Below are 6000 nucleotides of genomic sequence, written 5' to 3' on the forward strand. Positions count from 1 at the left end.
GCGTCACAGGACCAAAAGGAGCAAATTGAGCCCAACACAATTCCTTTTAGCATTTTATCAATTTTCATAGGACATAGTAAACAACCGACACAGGTCGTTACTTGCTATATGTTAGTGTAACATCTGTTGACAATGTAACTTCAACTATAGTAGCAATGAATCTGTTTCCTTCAACAATCTAATTTCAAATTCCTTCTTAAAGTCCCAGAGAACTGCTGTGCTGACCCTTGATGACATTTTTCCTCAATGACCTCTATGTTGCTACACACAAAGGTCATTGGTTCTTTACTTGGGCGAGTGTGGCGTTGGCCTATCCCAAAACAGAGATTAGGACATCCATCCATCCATTATCTGAACCACTTTTATCCTCACAATGGTCACAGGCAGATTAAATTATCTATGGTGTCCCACAGGGATCCGCACTCCGACCACTGCTCCTCAATTTTTACGTCCTTAATTTAGAAAGAATTATTCATTACAAAAATTATGTGTGGTGTCATGGTGCAAAATTCTGTAATTAATCGTGGGGGTATTAGGATTAAGTTAGGTTACTTCCCACTGAAGACCCAGGTACCAAATGCAGCGGTCATGTGATGGCTGGAGATGACGACCCGTCTGCAGCACTGCTTTCTTAATGATGTCACTCCAGATGTGGCCTTGGGAAAGATGGTCTGAGAAAGGGCGTGAGTCGGCCTCGTGAGTAGCAAAACTGGGATTAGTTCCCGCCCGCCACGGATGCTGATTAAAGACTTCTGAAGGAGAACAGATCCAACCATGTTACTTCAAATCCAGTTGAAAGATGTTTGCGTGAAAAACAACAAAGTATGAACTTTGCCATGGTATGATGTTTCATGGGCAAAAGTATTTCCAGAATATCCTCTATTACATTTTATGAGTAATTGTCATTGTAAAGTAATTTATATTACAGTGTTACTCTTTCTGAGTCGTTTTACTTGTCACAAAGACATTTGACATTGAGTGCCTTCAAAACCACACGTCTTGAAAATGTACAACTTTTATTCTTCAAAACTTAATTCTCGTCCGATTAATAATATCAAGTCTAAAGTTAGCTTGTTATCATAAAAGTAGTTTTTTTCCCCAGAAATAATATCCTCTTGAAGTTTTTCTTTTCTCAAAACGGGAAGTAAACCAGTGTTCCATAACAGATAGTTTTTGACCATTGGATGTTTCCTGACTTTTTCTTTTTTTGTATGCCCCTGTTCACACTTTTCCAATATTTTGAAGCCGCTCTCATCAAAGTTGAAGCTCTTCACGCTAATTCGAAGCGTATCGGTCAGGGCGACTCCAGCTGTCATGCGGCAGATTTATGTTGCAAGACAGGAGGAGGACGAGGAGGTTAGTTGGAAGAGCGGTGTTACGGGGATCAGATAGGAGCGACTGATTACAACAGAGAGTGTGTGTGTGTGTGTGTGTGTGTGTGTGTGTACAAGCGCAAAACCATAAACACACCATCTTCCATAACCATAGGAAACCATATCAGCACCTGTCATTCAGGAGGAACTGCGTGTGCTGTATACATGCCACTCTTCTATAGTTAGCATTCACCTCATCATAAACAGATATAGTATGACGCAGGCCTTGGCATGTCTGTTCTAGCTCTTGAACGAATGCAGATTTTTGTCTTTTGTGTTCGGTGGGTGTTGTTAGTGTTTTGAGGTATGGGCTTTATCACAGATCCAATTAAAGTCATACCTCAATGTCCCACTGTACTTATGACACCATTAATAAACGCAAGTCTTGGCAAATTGGCCCAATATGGTCTGTATGACAACATTTGACAACCAGGCTTGATCAAAGCTTTTCAGAGTCTTTTATTTTTTTATTCCCTCTCCTACCTGCATGCTGTGCTTTTGCTCGTGGGAGTCGACAGGACTGATTTAAGCCAAAAGTTAACAGTGTGACCTCTGTCAGGGAGCCATCCACCAGAATGAATGCACACACGGACATACATATTTGGACCGAGTAAAGGTCTCGGGGTGGGCAATTTGAGCCTTGCCCCTCCAGCGCCCCCGTTGCAAGTTGTTAATGACAAAACATAAACAGGCAAAAACACTTACACACACGATTCCATCATATCACAACGACCTCGTGAGAGCATTTCAATAGTGGATGTGAGTGAATCCCTTTTTGGTTGTGTCTGGAAGAGCATTTCATGAGTGGACCGAGAGCAGGTCTGTATTTTGTGTGTGTGTGTGTGTGTGTGTGAGAGAGAGAGAGAGAGAGAGAGTGTGTGAAAGGGTTTTGATACAAACAATGTGAGTGTTTCAATAATGTGTGGGAGTGTCTCAGTAGTGTTGTTTAGAGCATTTCATTGGTTTGGAAGTGATGTTTACCAAATAACACAATAGCAAAGCAGGCATGAGTGAAGAATGGACAATACAAACACTCGGGAGCTCAGCTAAATCGCATCATCTGGTGACAATTTCGTCAGGTATCTAAGAAAGCACTTGTTTCACACTTGCTGTTGTCAGGCATTCATGTGAAAGAGTGCGTGTGTGTGTGTGTGCGTGCGTGCGTGTGTCTGTGCAGGGCAGGCTATTATGAGGGGCCATCAGAAACATTATTCTGCTGATCACATGCATTACAATGCAAAATTACTTACTCACACACTACTACAACAGTCTCACACTTGGAGAAATGTATTCCCTCACATACTGCTAATACACTATCAAATGCACATGTTCCTGAAACACTCATATTGTCGAATGCAAACTTGTTTTACTCACAGTCACGACAGAAATGCTGACATGTTCAACTTTAATAGTGACACACACACACACTGAAACGCTCTTTCACATACTCCTGAAATGCTCTAGTACTGAAAAATGATTCACTCTTTCTCATTTCACTCGCACATTGTATTGAAATGTTATATTATATACTAAAATATGCATTTCAGTGGTGTGTTTATGAGAGGTAATCCTTAAATAATGTCCATATCAACAGCTCATAGTTCGTTGCACTCTGTCTGTTCACTTGTGGAGTGCAAGTGAGTATGCAATGCTGTATCTCCCAGGGATAATTGTATCATAAATTATTAGGCTGCTAAAAGACAGGCATGGCAGGAATTCACACTTCAACCTTCCTGTTTCACAGTCACCACTGTATTGTTTGTGTGAGTAAGTGTGTGTGCGTGTGTGTGCGTGTGTGTGCGTGTGTGTGTGTGTGTGTGTGTGTGCGTGTGTGTGTGTGTGTGTGCGTGCGTATCACATTTAACGCTAATAATAGGTCAGCAATGTTGAGCAGCAAAATAGGCTGAGAAAGAAAGGTGAAAAATAAAATTGTAAAAGTCTTTGGAGATTGAAATGAATACAAACAACCAAAAATGCCCCAAAAAAATTCAATACAGTAAAACAAAAACTGAAATGAGTACATTTTCCACAAACCCTGAAGGGACGTCAAGAAAAATGTAAAAATAATATGTAAAATTTTAAGTTGACCTCTTGGTCCACGAGACGGCAATGATATTGTCCCGCATGTGGAAACGGGCCGCCAAAAATAGCTCGCATTAGGCTAGTAGGGCTACATTTGATTCTTAGACACAGAAGCAGGGAGTCATCTTTTACAGAGAATTACAGAGAATGAACTTCAAAGCCGACATTCATCCATACATAGGCCGCACTGCCTTACGAGGCGAGAAAATGAAAAGATTTTAAATGCGCCTTATGCTCCGAAAAATACGGTCCCATAAAATGGAAATGTCAATCTCGATAGCCATGTACAGGAAATCCCTAACTTTTTTAACATGAATTTCCCATGTGTCTAACATGTGAACATTTGTATAGCACTCATGCAAACATGAAGGAAAAGGAGGTGGGCAGGGGGTGGGGGGGAGGTAATCATTTATCTCCATGACTTTATTACAGTTAAATCTCTGCTGGTTTTTGTATATTCTGGTGCAGTATTATGACAGCAAGGTGTGACGGGACGTAATGATGAAGAGATAACGAGTGTACAGAGTTTAGAGCAATCCCTCCGCTGCACCCCTGCCGTGAGAAGTTCCCTGTTCCCATGCCCCGGTGTGTACGTTTTGGGGGGGGGGGGCAATAACTCACCAGGTCCCCTTCACTTCCTCTTTCAGGCCCTGTGCTTTTTATGATCCACTCCTCTGCCGCGCATCTGCCGCCCTCGCGCCGTTGCTATTGGATGACGCGGGAGTCGGAGAAACGAGGAGGAGGAGGATGCAGCCGGGATGAGGTGGGAAGGGATGGGTTACACAAACCCCTCACAGGCAGTACTTCAACATTTCAGTGAAAAGGGAAAGTGTTTTTGATAACATCTTTTTTTCCATTGTACTACATTACAGACAGCACTTGACTTCTGTTATATTTTGTATGTATGATGATTCTTATGCTGCTGTGCAATTGTGGTGGGAATACAAACAGTTGTCAGGATTGTTTCAAACTCCCCCTTTGACACTGTGCTCACAGCAGTGACAGCTGGAAGAGTTTTCTCCAGGGGATAATTTTATGAGGTACGATGAGACATAAAACTTGAAATAAATAAATAGCCCTTCCAGCAGACGGCGTGTCAACCTCACGACCAGAAGTCGGCATGTCACACGAAAATCGAAAGTGTGAGCGCAAAGAGCGCCCCACATTGGTCCTATCTATTGCATGTAAGAGGACCCATGAAAAACACACACATTTATGGCAAATACTGTAATTCCCGATGAGTTAACACACATTGGTCAATCGAAATCCATTTTAATGGCCACGGGTCAAATTTTACATAAAATGTTCAAAGAATATAAGAGTAATGATGGCTTTGTCACTGTCGGTGTTCCGTGTGTGCGTTTGAAGCAGCCGTTGTGTGTTTAGTACATGCGCCGTGTTGCTGACCCCTGATCGCGCCAACTATTTTAATCCAATCAGCTTCCTTTTCACATGACTGTCACACTCCGGCCGTCCCCATGGCGACGCAGCGAAAGGAAGGAAAAAGAAGCAGAGAAAGGTCTCCCTTGTCCTTGCTCTAAATCACTGTGACATTTAAACACACGCGCACAAATACATCCAGCCTATATGTTACTTGACTGTCACTTTCTTGAGTTTTGTGAGCTCTACTAAAGTACAGCGGTACCTTGATTTATGAGTTTTACCAAGCTTGTAACTCAATTTAATCATATCAATTTAATCATGTTAATCATAAAAGTGAAATGGTTTTATGACAAATTACTACGCGTAGTGTCATATATCGGTGTTAGTTGTGTGCCCTTACGGGGTGCAGCCTTGTGAGTAAGGCTTTTAACTTTTTGAGAAAAAAAATTAAGTAAGTGGGCTTTTAATTGAAAGTAATATTGTACTTCAAAATAAATAAACTCACTTGCTGACTGAAAAAAAAATCCCAAAGGGAAATAAAATGCATAATTGTCCCCCATTTCCCCCCCAATGGCAAGGCAGCTTTTGTCTTCAACTAACATCTAATCTCATCAGATTGAGTCGCCTGCCGACTCCAATTAGCTAAAGTGCCTGTGATTGTCTGCCTACCCCGATGCTGTATGCTAGCCAATGTATGGCGTTTTATATTGTTTTTTCGTTTCTGGAAAATAAGAGTGGATATTAAAAGTGTCTGAAAACATGCTGGAGACAAGAATAGGCACTTTGCCACCCACCTTCTGTTGTAGTACAGAAGTTTGACCAATAAATAATGCTGTTGGCTGTGAGGATGTCAGCAACCTGAGTTGAGCCGAGTTTCTAGCTGCTGCACTTGGCCTTGGTATTTGAGGAGGAATTTTCATTTTGAAATAATTTTTGGATCAAAAACCATACACAATCTAAATGGCATGCCCAGGAAACTAAATTTTAAAACTTAGGGCACGCAACTCTAAATTTGCATCTAAAAACCCAGAAAAACAGATCAATGAAAAATCTGTGACATAGGATAAGAACGCTGAACAGCAATAAAATGGGACTTTATCTATCGGAAGGAGAGAGAATCAGCATCACATTGCCAAATTAGATGCTGTATTAAATACAAAGG

Source organism: Hippocampus guttulatus, chromosome 7 (assembly GCF_054856545.1).
Source record: "Hippocampus guttulatus isolate MCC_2025c chromosome 7, RoL_Hgut_1.0, whole genome shotgun sequence".
NCBI classification, from domain to species: Eukaryota; Metazoa; Chordata; class Actinopteri; order Syngnathiformes; family Syngnathidae; genus Hippocampus; species Hippocampus guttulatus.